Source organism: Motacilla alba, chromosome 2 (assembly GCF_015832195.1).
Source record: "Motacilla alba alba isolate MOTALB_02 chromosome 2, Motacilla_alba_V1.0_pri, whole genome shotgun sequence".
Lineage (NCBI taxonomy): Eukaryota > Metazoa > Chordata > Aves > Passeriformes > Motacillidae > Motacilla > Motacilla alba.
In genome coordinates, this window is record NC_052017.1 from 13,932,637 (window position 1) to 13,948,275 (window position 15,639).

The 15,639-nt window shown below is 40.0% G+C and overlaps 1 protein-coding gene across 1 annotated transcript in view; it reads left to right on the forward strand.

Annotated features, from left to right (window-relative positions):
• NRP1 (neuropilin 1) overlaps positions 1-15,639 on the forward strand; it is a 113,753-nt gene that overhangs the window by 30,691 nt on the left and 67,423 nt on the right.

Genomic DNA, 15,639 nt, shown 5'->3' on the forward strand with positions numbered 1-15,639 from the left:
AGTCATGTTCATATAAATTCTTGCTGCTGTCGTTTTTATCTCAGATTTTGTGTGGTAGAGCATATGGCCTGAATATGAGACTGGCTGAATATTAAAATTCTCCAGCTTAGTGAGTAATTCATGTTTCTAAATCGTACGAGTAGCGAATAGTACCGATTTAAAAAGCTCCAATCAGTCAAGACTTATGTGCTTAACATGAAAGAAATACAAATAGAAGGTCATCAATATACACATGATTAACGATCACACTTAAAAGCAGTTTTAACCACGCCTCCTAATCATGGATTTGCATGTCTGTGTGTCTGTCTGTATGAAGGATGTGCTGAAAGAAGGGGGAAAAAGATCTCAGCACTGTTCTCTGTTCCTTATTTATGTTAATGCCTTTGGGATTCTTTACAGAGTAACACAAATATTGCAGATTTAGCGAAACAAAAGAGGCTAGTTTTAGGATTCAATTCATAAGAAACCATGTTCACTTACCTTATAGTAACTCCCTGATTTTCTTCTCACAATTATGTTGGCTAAATGCAGATGGGTGGGAGACTGCAAAATTGAACAGAGCAGGACTTGCATCCCTAAGGATTAAAGGCATCAGGAGACAAAATGCATATTGAGGAGGAGGAAGCTTCTGGGTGTAAAGGCTGCTGGTCATACTGGGTGAAAGGCGTGTCACATTCAGAATGCCTTGCCATAGCAAAGTGTTTGCTAATGTGCTCTCATCCTCTCATGTTGTCCCAGGTACCTAAGACAATTCCTACATGGCAAATGAAGGGAGAGTCATTTACAATGTGACAGGCTCATGCTAAGGCTGGCAGGGAATATCGTTAACCTCACGAGTCTTGATGTGACTGAAGAGGCTCAATATCTGTATGGGAGACAAGTCTGAAAATTAACAGCCTCATTAATCAAATCACAGTGTTTTGACAACTTCATGGTGTGTATGCAATCTACCCTGTATACAGTTTAGCTAAGGCTTTTATGCAACAAGAGGATTTTTTGCAATAACTTTATGTGAAAAGACTCCACCTCACAGAAAAATTACTGGACTGTATGCTGATTACCAAAGAGTAAAAATGCATAATTAGATGAGATTCAAATAGAAAATCCTGCCAGGATTATGAAGAAGGTAGCACACCTCCTTTTTTCCTGCTCTATTTTCCTGAAAGCAGTATAATCATCATCATCACTAATTCAGATAGTCTGGGGGAAAGCTGGCCAACCTCTCACACCTGAGCTCAGGTACTGGAAATACTCCTCTTCAAAGCAGAAACTCTTTGAATCCACTTGCCCAATGTATTTAGTCAAGAGTGAAACAAGAGCGGATAACCTGCTGGGGCACCCTACCATGGCGTGCCAGAGCATGTCCTTCAGATAACCAGTTCTCCAAAGCAACAGGTCACTCAGGGTAACTCAAAGTAACTCTGTCTCCCTCAGATGTCAAACACTCATTTTCTGCTGAAGTACAGACTGTGCTCCAAATCCTTTGTTTTTCAGGCTCCTTGTGAGTACCTACCCTAGGGAGCTTAGGGATACATGGTTGCCTCTTCCGCACCTAGGGATTTATGCAGGGGGCTTATTAATGCTTCTGAGTATTAATTGTCTAAATCTCTGCGCATCTAGGCAAGGCTACATCAATTATTATTTCTGGGTTACAAAGAAATTGTGTTGCTTGTTATAATGGGCTTCATAGAAGAAGGTTTGATGTAGTGGTAAGAGTTGCAAAACACTGCATGAATGTTTTGGAATGGAGAGTCACAAAAAATACACAGTATTTTAGGTCTCTTTGTTCTTATTGTTGTCCATCTTCAAGGGTAAAATTTTGAAATCACAGCTAAAAAGGGTTAGAAGAAAGAATGAAGAGCTGTCAACTAAATATATCTATTTACAAGAAATGTATTGAATCACAAAATTAATGACAGTGTCACTAGTACTGTGGCCATCTCTGTTCATCCTGTGCCTTCAAACTCTTTCAGGGAAATATCAATATTTGATTTTCCAATCCAGAAAGCTGTGGCACAGGGAAGGTAGCTGACACTTGTCTTCACTGAATAGCCATGGCAGATGTAAAGAGCTTGCTTTCAGCCTTTCAATCCAGTGTCTGCCCACTTTCACCCATCAGCTCCTATGTCCCTAAATGACCTAACTAAGCCCTGTAGTACTGAGGGTCATCTAGGCTCACATTTGCATCTTAAAATACCAGCTCTCTCTCTAATCTCACAGCTTTATGGCCCTGCTAACTACAGAACAGAACAGAACAGAGCTGTAACAAACCTGAAAGCGTACAGCTGACTGAACAGACAACCCCTGGGCAGCCCAATTCCTTTCCAATGCTCCTGCCTTCCCAGTGGCTCTGATGAAAGCAGAATGACTCCCAGCTTCCAACCTGCTGCAGGTTGTGTGTTTGCATCTGCACTGCAGTCAAAGCCATGACTGCGGCATCCATAGTGCCGCCAGACTCTTGCCCAGTTAGTGGCAAAGCTGTGGTGGTACAGGTTTTATTGTTCCTGGTGGGAACATTCAGCACTGAGCAGAGTCTATGACATTATAAGTACCTCAGCCAGTTAAATAAAAACAGTTCAGACATGTGTTGTAATCACATCTCCAAATGCAAGGATTGCAGTTTTTGGTAGAGTTTATCACTGCTCTGAGCAACACCATTAACAAGAAATACTGTGATTTTCCCAGAGAACAGTGCTGTGTAGAAACCTTAGGTTCTTTCCAGCTGACATATCCTTTTGTTGCTGGCATGAGACATGTTTCCATGATCTTTATCCCTGTGGGGAAAAAAGAGGTAATCCTTCATCAGTTCGTCTATTATCTGTCTGCTAGTTCTGATTTTTGTTAATTCCCTAGTGGAATTTTTACAGGGGGAAGGGACTAAGGTTTGAAATTTTTCTCAAAGTTGTCTGGCTGGAATGGTTCTTATAGTAGCCATGCAGCAATCATGTCAGGACAGAGGACACTTTGGGGTATCTGTTTGAGGGTGTGCAGTAATTGAGGAAAAGCTGAAAAGCGAGATGTTATATGCCAAATATGTGAAAATTCAATTCAGTAGAGCTGTTTCAGGAATCTGTTCATCACAACATGTTGTTACTGTGAGTCAGGCAGGATTGTGCCACTTACAGTGGTCTGTAAGTCTCCTAACATCCCTTTGTTCAGAGAGAAAGAGGGACTGGCTTTACAGTGCCCGCGATACCAAATCCAGGTTAAAGCTAATGAGGAATGCATACAATTAATTTGTTGACAGGGTTTTCTGCATGTTTCAGGGAAGAAGGGGGTTATTACCATTTCCCCCCTGTAATAAAAAACAGGATCCTGTATCTTATAATGTTTACAGTGTAACAAAATGAGGTTATGTTACACTGTAAAATTTTAAAGGGGGACTAGCAGGGATACCCAGACTCAGCAGCATGAAACCCACGAGTTCTTCGGACAGGAAGGGTTTCTATTTAAAAATTATGAAAATAATGTTTCAGTCTGAGATAACAATTAGTTTTGACACAAAGGTTGAGACTTTTCCAGCTACAGACCCTCCTCTGCCACGTACCAACAGTTTTATTCAGAGTAGGGGCTGAACAGAATGCATTTACCACCTGGCTCAAAGCTGGGTGTGCTGTGGTTATTTGGGTACTGAGAGAGCAAACCCACAGGTTCCTTTTTCATTGCTACCCTGCAAGGTGACAGTGTCTGGCAGTACTGCTGGCCAGGGAGGACAGCTCCTGAGGGGCACAGTGTGCCCTGCAGTGCAGCACCCTGGGGTCTGAAGCCCCTCAGGCGCAGCACAGGGAAGGGAGTGTTTGCAACAGAAGGATGGAGGCTGTGCTGCCAAAAGGAGTCCCTGAGTCCCTCTGTGCAAGTCAGTCATCTCTGTCAGCCTGCTCAGAGCGCTCAAAGTGAGGAAAGGGATGGTGTATTATCTCATTTCCTTCCCAGACTTCCTACTACTGTTGTGGGCAATTTATACCTTTAAGAATGCATAAGGCAAACAAACCTTGTTCTCCCTAGTGTGTGAAAGCCTGTCTTTTGCATTATTAAACCATAAAGGAAAGCCTGGCGTTATCTCACGCAGATTCTCTGCACGTACGAGAGGATCCGGCCCAAACACATTTCACGGCTTGTCTGTCTGAGTTAGTGTGCTGCTTGCCAGGAGTGAAGGAGAGGAAAGAATCAATGCTTGATACCACAGAGTCTTACACAGGTTGCTCTTGGATGTGCTTATCACCACTAAGTAGACAAACAAAAGTAAAAGCATTTGTAGATACCTACTGAAAGCGTAAACTAGACAAAAGCCATCAAATCAGTATTTTATCCATTTAACTGCAGAGTGTTTTCCTCAGCTGTATAATGGTTTATTGCCTTTCAAGGCTTAGTTATTGTAATTAATTAAAGAAGACTTAGAACACCGCTCCCTTATGAATTACAAAAGGAAAGAAGATGCGATGCCATTTTTGTTCGCAAGTCATTGAGTTATTTGCAGATCCCCTTGGTCTCTCAGGTAATAAATTATTATAGCCCCGTGTCACACTGTCCATTTCTCTAAGTAGAAAGCAAGGGCAGAAGCCTGACCCATGAAATGCAGAAAACATATCAACATCATAATCCATACTTTCTCAGACCCAGTAACAGCTCTTTCCTGAAGAGTGTCTTTTTCTTGATTACAGCTGTCGAAGCAGCCTGTACAAGGATGGGAGAGTGGTTCTAGGAGAACATTACTTCTGACCTCAAAAGCAGCAATTTCTTTGTGAGTGTGCTACTCCTGACTTAGGTTTTACATTGCCCTGATTTCAAAGGCAGGGGTCATCTCAGAGCCATGCCACTCCAAAACAGATCTAGCGTCCACTGAGTATGAGCCCAAATGCTCAGGCGATTTAAGAGAGAGTATAGCTCAAGAAGTTGCACTGACGAGGGAGGAAAAGGAAGTGGAAAGAAGACAAACTCAGTCCCATTTAATGAATACTTCCTTGACATTTGTGCAGCTCCTGCTGGGGATTTTAGCTGGCATGCATGTATTCAGTATGGTCCCAATTACTGAAGCCCATGAGCTGTGTATGTGTTTGTGTTGTGTGTATGTCCATTACCCTGCTTGCTTTCAAAAGCATTAAGTACCAGTAGAAAACAATGCAAAACAAATTTTTTAGCAAACACTTGTGAATTCTGGTAGGTTTTCCACTTCGTTTTCCATTTTAAATTCATGTAGGGCAATGCACATCATATGCAATGCCACTAAACCCTGTAAATCTGTGCCAGAGATGATGCTGATCTGCTGTGCACATTTTCCTTCCTGTAAGTCATTATCACATGCCTCTCTTTCTAAGAAAGACATTTTTATGAAAGGTGAATCACTGGGGTGGGTTTTTTTTGCATGGCTGGTTTGCCCCACATTCCAGCTATAACAATGCAGTTTCACTGGGCACTGGGTCATATGGCTGACCTCAGCTAACAAGCTGTTCCTGTTTTTAGGCTACTGGGAATGTTTATTGGCCACTGTTTTCCTCTTTTCTAAAGACATAGTTACTTCTTAAGACCCATATAAATCATAGGGTCACAAAACACATAAAAACTGTGACATTCTCTGTGATACAGGACAAAAATTAACTAAATTCAGCCTTAGCAGCTTTAAACATCTATGGTATATTTTATCGTAAGATAAATACATTTATTTAAGTTATATATACTTTTCAGTTCTAGGATACCCACAATAAAATGGCAATAAAGTTGCTCAATGAGACAAACTTTTATGTACTGGTGTTTCAAATTGGTACAGTTTAACTGTGAGCTCTATTACAAGAGCAAAATACTGTAACTCTGAAACACTTTAAATAGTGATCTGTTTGCAATAAACATTAAGTAATCCTACTTTATAAGAAAATTATAATTCTGAGGGTAATATTGAATTTCCTAATGCAGATTTCAAGAGCAGAATCTCAGGGAGAGTTTGCACTCATGTTGGATTGACACACTGATGTGTGCAAAATCAGACTACACCTGTAAGCACATGCATAAGTCATGCATTATCAACAAGGGTTTTATTTATAATTTCTTTACTGAAATTAGACAACAAATTAATAGAAAAGCATTGGTTGTCAATTACTGTAGTTTAAATCTACACAGACACTCTGCTTCCCTGTTCTCATCTGCTTTAGTGGTTTTGAAATGAACGTCTTCCAGGCTGAAAAGTTTCCCAGGCTGTTCTCTGGCTGAGAATGAACTCTACGAAAAAACATCTGAAAATATTCAGGTCTTTTCTTGTATAAAGTATATAAATATATACACACAGAAACACACACACATACGTGCATACACGTCCCAGTTGCAAAACAGAAGACAAGCCATGGGACTTTTTCAGGCAGCTCTTCAACCACACTTAGTCGAATCAGAAGTCTGGAATTTGAAAGCACCATCCTTGAGTAAATGTTCCTTGCACTGCTCTTAGGAAATATCATTCAGATTTCACAAAGCCAGGGCTCCTTCAAAGTTGCCAACCCTAAGTATTACTCATGTGCTTCAGGGTTGTTTGTTAAAGTGGCAATGTACACAACCAAATGATTTTGCGCTGAGATAGCGGCTCGCCAGGAAACATGCAGACGCTGTAAGTGGGTTGATCTCTGAACTACAAATGTTTCTTATTCAGCTTTGTGTGCCTCCTGTGCCAGAGAGCACTCCTAGATGTTATGGCCAGGCACTTTGCCTTCCCAAGTTTGTATTATAAGAAAAAAGTAAGGAGTAAAGTTCTCATCTAGATGTTACAATAGTCTGCCAAAGGTCTTCTCAGCATTATGAGAATATTTGCCTAATAATGCCATATATCTCACACACTTAAGGACTCTATTTTCAGTACAGAAAAGGCTTGAAAGTTTGGATCTCCTTTACGTAGTTCAAACTCTTTTTTCCTCGGTGATAGTTCAAGAGAGTCTGACCCCCCTTTCCCCAATGAAAATCCACAGGAAAAACTCTAATACACGCATATGATGAAACACTGACAAGCCAAAAAGTTTCAAAAGCAAAGCTGGACATTTTCCAATAACTCCACTTGTTTGTACATATGCCTAATTGCGTGGCTATATACAGGTTTGAGATACAGTCTCAGCAAAAATCAATCCAATCATTTACATTTGTCACCCTTTCAGGCAAGGAAGACCCACAGCAGTCATTTATCTCACTACAGACTGAGTACGTGAAGACACTTACCCCACAGTGGATTTCCCACTTGGCCCAAGGTCTGCCCACAGGGCGTGTGATGCAGAAATCACAACAAAGGGAACAACACTGGGAAATATTGAACTCCAAGTGCCTAAAACTGCATCCTTAACATTCCCTTATATAGTTCCTGACTGGAAGTTAATGAAAATGCTCATCATTTTACTGTATTTACAGAGCTTCAGGACATGGTTGCTATGGAAGAGAGTTGCTATAACTTCTGATCTAAAGCCGATATGTATGTCTGTAATTTCCTTTCTCCTTTAGCCTCTTTTAGTTTCATTAATTACAGGTATTGGTCAGAGAGGTTGTAGACAGCCCACAAGGGACAAATATCTGAGTTTCCAAAGTGTGGAACTTATTTTATGTTCTGAACTTTCAGAGTTTCTGTGAAAAACTAACATCTACCTTATACTTTTAAAAGTTGAGTTCCTAAGGTTGTGATTAATATACTATATAGATCCCCAAAGGATAATTACAAATTAATCAGTGGTTCAAACTCCCAAATGGAGTGCTATAAGGTTGCCATAACTTTAAAGCATTTCTTTTCTCCTTCTATGGAAAGAAAAAGGAGTCACAACCAATTCTGATCTCCATTTGATACAGCTCTTTCTGTTCTTTCGGCATTCGAGGAAGCAAACCCAAGGCTTCTCTAACTTACCAATTAGGCAGGCTTTTTAGTGAATTCAGCAGTACATGCACAGAGCACTAATCCAACCACAAATCATTAAACTTGTTAGGCACATGAAAACAATGTTTGATGGATATAGAGGTGTTCAGTGAGTGTGAGTGTGTATATATGCATGTCTCTGTATGCAAGTTATTTAGTCTAGTTCTCCTACAGAAATGTATTTGTGATTCTGTGTGAGACTTTGCAGCCCCTTCTTCCAGTCATTCTATACCTTAGGAAAACTTCCAAGTTTCAAGTCTCAGTTAAGAAGCTTTATTTGAAACCCACAGAAGCCACTAGGAATCTTTCCATTATTTCGGGAGAAGCTAGACTGGGCTCTCATGTTTAAGACACAGTATATGGCTATCTCAGCTTTGTTCCTTGCTGTTTGCAAAATTTCTGTAAGACTGCTGGCACTCAGTCTCTCTCCTGTCTCCACATATGTAAAATGAGAATGACAACTTTACCTCAGAGGAAAGTCACAAAGCTTCACTTATAAACAGATTGGCATACTTGGATGAAGTTGCTGTACTAACAAGAAGTTTTCTGATTGATGGGCATCTCTTGGGAGGTCATAGAAACAAAAACAAAACCATATAGTCAAGTTTTTTGATTTTTTTTTTTTTTTTTTTTTTTGCTTTAAGGAGTCTATTCTTATGCATTATGGCTGTTTGTGTCATCTTTCTTCTTTCTCTTATCACCCAGGATATCCTTCCAAATCTAACCGTGTCAAATTAGTGGCTAAATACTAAATTAAGCCTAGGCATAACTCTCACACCTGAAACATCCACACGAAAAGCTTGAGGTACAGTGAGTAATAAGAAAGTTAGTTTTTAAAAAATGTAACTATTTTTTCAGTCTCTAAAACCCTTAGATGTCTCAGCATAGATAAAGAAAATATTAAACAACCGGTAAAAATTAGACTGCATTTCATTTTGTGAAGAACACTGGAAAGTTGGCAAGAGGTAAGATTTTGCAGTGAAATAGGGAAGTGAACAAGTTGTAAATGACTCTAATATCTTCCAGATGGCATATTTTACTTGGGAACTGAGTTTAGAGTAATTAGAGGCATGTGAAATTCCTATAAATACTAAACTTCACCAGTTTGACACTAGAAAGCTCCTTCCTCTCTGAAGTCTTTAAACTGCTAAGTGTTTCTTTTTCCCCCACTTAAAGTGGAAGTCAAGCATTTGTAAATTTGTCTTATTTGACAGACAGAAACCTTTTCCATGGAAAGATAGCACTTTTCTATGCCAGAAAGTTATGAACTGAAGTTTCTCACTGAAGAGGTTTAAAATTGAATGTTTCTTCCAAGAAGAGGTTTTCATTTTTATATACTGGGATCATTATATCATAATTTATTACAGCATGTGGCAAGCAGTGAAATCAGTGGAAGTTACTGTAACTTCAAGATCAAATCTTTTCATTGGTGAAATATTTTTTGCAAATAGATGTGCTGAAGACCTTACCAGATGAATTTTGCTTTTACTTCCCTTAGGACATTGTAATGCTAAAATGTCAAAACCCAGTCCATAACCTCTGGTTCTTCTTCATTTTTTTGCATGACAATGTTACATGCATTCCAAAAGTGAATCCTGGTGTTCTCATTTCTGTTAAAGAATTTTCCAGATTTTATTTGATATTACTAGAATAGAACCAAGTAAATACAAGGTAAAATATTCTGTCACCACTTGCACCCTCTTTAGCCACATGTCAGTGTAAACTGACTTAGATCCATTGGTATAAAGGGCCTAATCTCATTTGCAGCAGATAAAGATCTGGCTATTGTTCTCAGTGGAGCTGTACAGATAAAAGTTCAGATACAATCTTGCTTATTTGGTTCAGATCTTCAGTTCTGCCAGTCCCAGGTACTCAAAAAACATTAGCCAACATACAAGGAGCATGTGGTAAGATAAAGGATACTCAGATTTTAAAATAGTAATGATTGTTTTTGTTACTTCTGGGTTTTGAAATGTTATTGGTTAAGATATGAGGCTTTTCAGATTCCTTTGTTCAGCCAAGAATTAAAAGCTTTATTTTAAACGAAAGTGCAAATCCCAATGCATTCAATTATTCCAGAAACCAGTGTAATAACAAGACTGCTGCTAACATTAGTTGGAATTTAACTGTTGCAGTGGGTAACTGTAGATCTTCATTGATGTCTTTGTTACATCTTTTCTCTTTTTCACTACGGCATTGTCTTGTACTAAAATAGACCCTCAGTAGTTCATTCTTAATGGAGACCCACCGTCAGTTAATGGCATTAGTAAATTACTGAACAGTGGCCAAATCCCAATGGCCTTATTCCCAGAAATCTCTTAGGTTGACAGGACCTTTGTATGAATAACTCCAGTGAATTTTGGCCCTGGGTGAACACCATGAAAACACCAGCTCACAAAAGATCAGTGGAAACAAAGGCCCCCCAAACTGACAGTAAATTACAACTCATTAATCGATTGCAAATTGTGCATTTAAATATCCAGCACCTTAAAGAACTCTGGGATTTAGATGATCTGTTGTCTCCCTCAGGGGGCTGCATCCGCACCATGAATCCAGTACAGGCAAAACCAGTTTAAAAGCCTCCTGCTGTGGGCACTGACTCCCACTTTCCCTTCTCATGGAGTTTGCACAGCCTGGCTCATCCTAATTCAACAGTGTGCATGTCCATCCTTGGAGAAATATCTGCTGGGCATTTTAATCAACTGGAAGAAAAAAGGCAGAAAGGGAGAGGAAGGAAGGAAGGAAGGAAGGAAGGAAGGAAGGAAGGAAGGAAGGAAGGAAGGAAGGAAGGAAGGAAGGAAGGAAGGAAGGAAGGAAGGAAGGAAGGAAGGAAGGAAGGAAGGAAGGAAGGAAGGAAGGAAGGAAGGAAGGAAGGAAGGAAGGAAGGAAGGAAGGAAGTGGCGGAAGGAAGGAAGGAAGTGGCGGAAGGAAGGAAGGAAGGAAGGAAGGAAGGAAGGAAGGAAGGAAGGAAGGAAGGAAGGAAGGCAAAGACATGCCCACACAGCAGGTGATTTTTCAAGATGGAGAAGGGCCTCTCCATTGAGAAGACTGGATTTGTGGGCCAGGAGCAAGCAGCCTGGTAGGAACATACCATGCAGGATCCCACAGCACTGAGCACACTGGGAAGGGGCTTAAAAAGGGAAAAAACCCTGCAGTTCCCATGCTACCCAGTGATCAGGGAGCACTTGTGCCCTACTTAGACTTGTTGAGGACATAGCAGTCACCCAGGATCCTCTGGGGGCTGCATGCTGCTTTCACCTCCATCAAGGTGTCTTGTGAGGCCCACGTGTGAGGAGTTATATCCCCCTGGTGTGGACACCTGCACTGAGAGTCCCAGCTGCAGGCTAGGCTGGTGTGTCTTCACATGATGGGTCAGCCTCCCAGTGCCCACGAGATGGGTTACCTTACAGGAGGCCCTGGAGACTGCTCAGGCTGCACAGAGGAGGCTCAGATGAAGAGAAATGCAACAGATGCTGAGGTTACAGGCAGGGAATCAGCCCATTCAGGGCTATGCCTAATTTTTTTTTTTTTTTTTTTTTTTTTTTTTTTTTTTTTTTTTTTTTTTTTTTTGAGCATGTACTTCTTTTTTTTCTTGTTGCTAATAAACTGGGATTAAGGTTGGTGTCCCTCGAGTGCCTGCAGCTTTTAAGCTTTTAGCTCTGGGATACAGATTGCCTTGTGCCACAAGCACTGCAGTAAATCCCACACCTCTAACCCTCAGTAACTAATGGGGCACAAAGCCACAGTGCAGAACAACTTGAAGCTCTTTATTTAGATTTCTTCTTGCGATGCCTTCTGTTCGAAGTGGAGACTTGTGAGGAATAAAAAAAAAATCTTTATAAAATAAAGGCAAAAGAAAGATACATACTAAGAAGAAAATTTTCAGAATCAAAGATAGTCTGACCAGGGTGGATAATTCATGTCAGGGAGAAATTTAGCAACTTGGTTGGATGTGGAATCAGAGTGATAAAACAAAGAAACACTTGGTGAATTTTTTCATCCTGGCAGGTGAATAGCCAAAGTATTCATAACAACCCTATAGATCACAGTCGGCTGCAGAAAAATATGGTATACTTGGATGTAAACTATAGTTTTATATATTTCACTGACTGTTTCATAAGATTAAATGGCAGATATTTAGATTTCAGCTGAGCTCTGCCTATTTCTTGAAAAGGAATTTTTTAAGGAAAAAGGCAGATGTGTAGAAGCAGAGTGTAGCTTGGCCAAATGGCTGGCTTCAGGAGCAGGCAGGGCTTTCCAGCACTTGCACCTCACTTGCTGCAGTACAAGATGCAATGGTGCATTTCAGGGGTCTCCAGCATGTTCAGAACTGCACCCTTATAGAAACACAGTTACCACTTGCAAGAAACTGGTGCTAGAAAATTCACCAAAATTTGAATTCTACAGCTCTTTCTGTTTGTCACTGCCCAGGGCTCATTTTATAGGTATTGTTTGGCCTTTTCCTTAAAACCATAACTTACGCTTTCCAAAAAAGAACAAGTTCTTTGCAATTCCTTAAAGACTTTGTAGAGGAATTCTAGATTCCCTTATCTTTCCACTGGGAATCTCTCCCAGACATGGCTTTACTAAACCATAAAATTAGGGCTAACTAGTATGGCTTGTCCAGGCAGAAGCTGGGAGGAGCAGAAAGTCTGTGTGAGCTCTTGCACGGCTGTTCATCAGTCTCCCACCCAAAATCCTTGCACACTACAGCGGGTACAAACAGAAGTGGGATATCTGGAAAGAGCCAGGCAAGCAAAAGGGAATGCTTTTTGCATTGTGGCAAAGCAGCTCCATGAACATATTCACTGACTGTCCTCTCTTCTGGGCAGGCAGCTCCTATTTTCACATCTGAACTCATGCTCTAGTCTTTCACCCGAAACTACACTCAATGGCTAGCGCCATGTTTATATTTACATCTCTCTGCCATAAGCCCTAAAGGACTATAAAATTGCAAGAAATATTTGCCACACCATTGACAGCAGTAACTGAGTGAAGAATTGCCAAATGGGAAATCCAAATTTGCAAACTCAGTATTCTGGGCTGGGTGCCAAGTCTGTCTGGGTGCTGCGGAGGTGACACATTCAGTCTTCTCACAGGGATGCCAACGTGCCAACTGTATCCCTGGCACAGCATCTTCTGACAAACTTATGGAAAAGAACTGCTACCAAGTCCAGAGGGACATGCAAGCTGCTTTCTGAGCTTCCTTGGCAGCAGCTCCATTCCCAAGTTGTGACTGTACTTTCTCCTATTTACAAGACCAGTTGTTTGTGATATGCTGTGGTCTCTGGTAGGATTTTGAAAAGTGCAAAAATGACAGCAGGATGTTGGTTTCCAAGTATAAGCTAGTAAAATCCAGAGTAATTTTATTTCTCTAAGAAAAAAATAATATAGATACTCATTTACTGCAGCCCAGATGTCACATATTGCTACCAGTGTGGGAGAATCCAAATCCATTTGTTAGCTGCCAAAAGTAAAACATGATCATTAGAATATGAAGGTTGTGGGGCTGATCTCTAAAGCTTCCTCTTTTCAAGTTGTTCTTCTTACCCATTGTCTCACAGCTAACTTCTTCTCTGTCTGTCAGTAATTTTTCAAATTGAAAGGAAAAAAATTGAAAAATCCTCCAATCTTCCATGGGGCTGCATGACCTCTAACTTGCAAAAATCCATTAGAAGAAAGCCTTTTAGTAACCAAATTGTGTCATTTACAACTGCACAGCAGCCAGGAAGAGTACCATAAATTACAATTCTGTCACTGCAGCAGACAATGGAAAGAATGGGCAGGCTGTTGCTATAAAGGTGGAAAACTAGGAGAGTGATAGAATTTCATTTAAATGTTGTTTTTTTTTTTGCTTAATTTACTTCATATAATAGTAAAATTGGTACTTACAGGTTAGTCATTTTTTAGCTGTATATGGAAGACTTAGCAAAACTATATAACATTGTTTCTTTTTAAGGTGTACCAGAATAAAAACACCAAATCTAAGCCTTTTGATTTTTTTACCTCCTTTATACATGAAGAAAAAAAGAATGTAAAATTTGCTTAGCATATTTAATTTTTTTTCATACCATTTGAAAATTTGTCTACCGTTGAAGCTTGAGCAAAGAATGGTGCCTGGGAAACTGGTGAAATAATGTCACTGTGGGGTAAATGGAGCAAAGACTGTCACTAAGATGCTGTGGCTTTATGTGGTTAGTCGTTCTTTTTAACAAGCAGCCGATTATTTGGAGAAAGGTTGTCTTGTTAAAAATTCTCAGCATACATTTTTTCCCTAAAATATAAAAATTAGTAGCATGTATCCCTAAGTACTTTCAATAGGTTTTGCAGGGAACCTAGAGCTAGCATTTTTAAGATATTTTTGAGAAGGGGATAAAAAAAACAAACCAGACAAAACCCTGACAATTCTGAAGTCTCTTTACAACTCTTCTCCTGACTTTCAAATCCTGTTATACACATATCATAAAGACATCATAGAAAGAACAGAAGTCTAATTTTAAAAACTACAGGCTAATTAAGTATCTGTAAAATTATCTCAGAAATGCATATTTCCGCTTTGTATTTCCACCAGTCTGCTCTGGGACAGTGAAGCTAGTGAGCTGAGCAATTGCTACTAGAAAACCAAATACATAAGAAGAAAAAGCAGTTAGCACAATATTTCCCATATGTTAATGCTTACAGTTCCATCAGTGTCAGCTTTATTTTCTATTTGATATACACCAAAGCTGGCACACAATTTTAACTGATGAGGTAATGTCATTTTTAATTTAAGGAGCCTTAAGCTGTCCACTTTAACTAGTGATATCATCTTTGCAGCTGTCTCACAGGACTTCATGTAAACATAAGTAATGTGCCCTGGATGGTTTGGAGCAGAGTTGTTAAAAATGACATTGGTCATCATGAAGACATTTTTTTCCTTTGATCTCTTTAAAAATGCCAGACACACTTTATTGTCCTGTCATTTTTAGCTCTTCCTTGTATATTAATATGCTTGGAACATTTCAGTAAGCATAACAGTAGAACATAAAGGTTTAAACAAATTAATGGCAACATTTTAATGTCAGTTGTAGTAAGATAATGAAAAGTAAATGAGATTGTCTGGCTAACAGCAACTTGTTAAATGAAAGGGCAGCATGGCTGAGACACAGCACAGCGGCAGGGAAAAGCCTTTTGCTGCTGCCTGAAAGAGTCACAGGACACAACCCAAGCTCCAAATGCCACCACCTTCTAGGAGAAGATAAAACTGGTTCTGCAGATTGGGTCTAATCCTCCTTCCTGTCTGGGGTGAAGTGAAATCAGCTGCTAATAAAACTTTAGAACAGACCTGTCTCTGCACCTGCAGCTTCTCCCTGCCTTCATTCTTGATTGTATTTCCTGGGCTGGTTTAGCCTGCTGGGCTTGCTCTCCTCACCCCTTGAACACCAAATCTGTCAGATCAGGCACTACACACTGGCATCTCTGGGGACAGGGATGAGGAGCCCTAAAGTGTTGCTCAGAGGCAAACTTTTACTACCAATCATTATTTGGTTATTACATGCTTTTCCTTATACAGTCTTAGGTTTGATGTAAATCATCACTGAGGTTTTTGGCCCCATCTGTCTAGTAATCACATGCTGTACAAATATGAATGCTGTGCTATGCACTTCTTGATTCAAATACCTAAGCGAAGGTGATTTGTATTGGAACAATTTTTGTCTGAGAAAAGCCAAGTGCTGTGACTGACTTGTGGATTTTGTGATGTGCTCCAAACTATTTGTCCAGATAATAAGGAG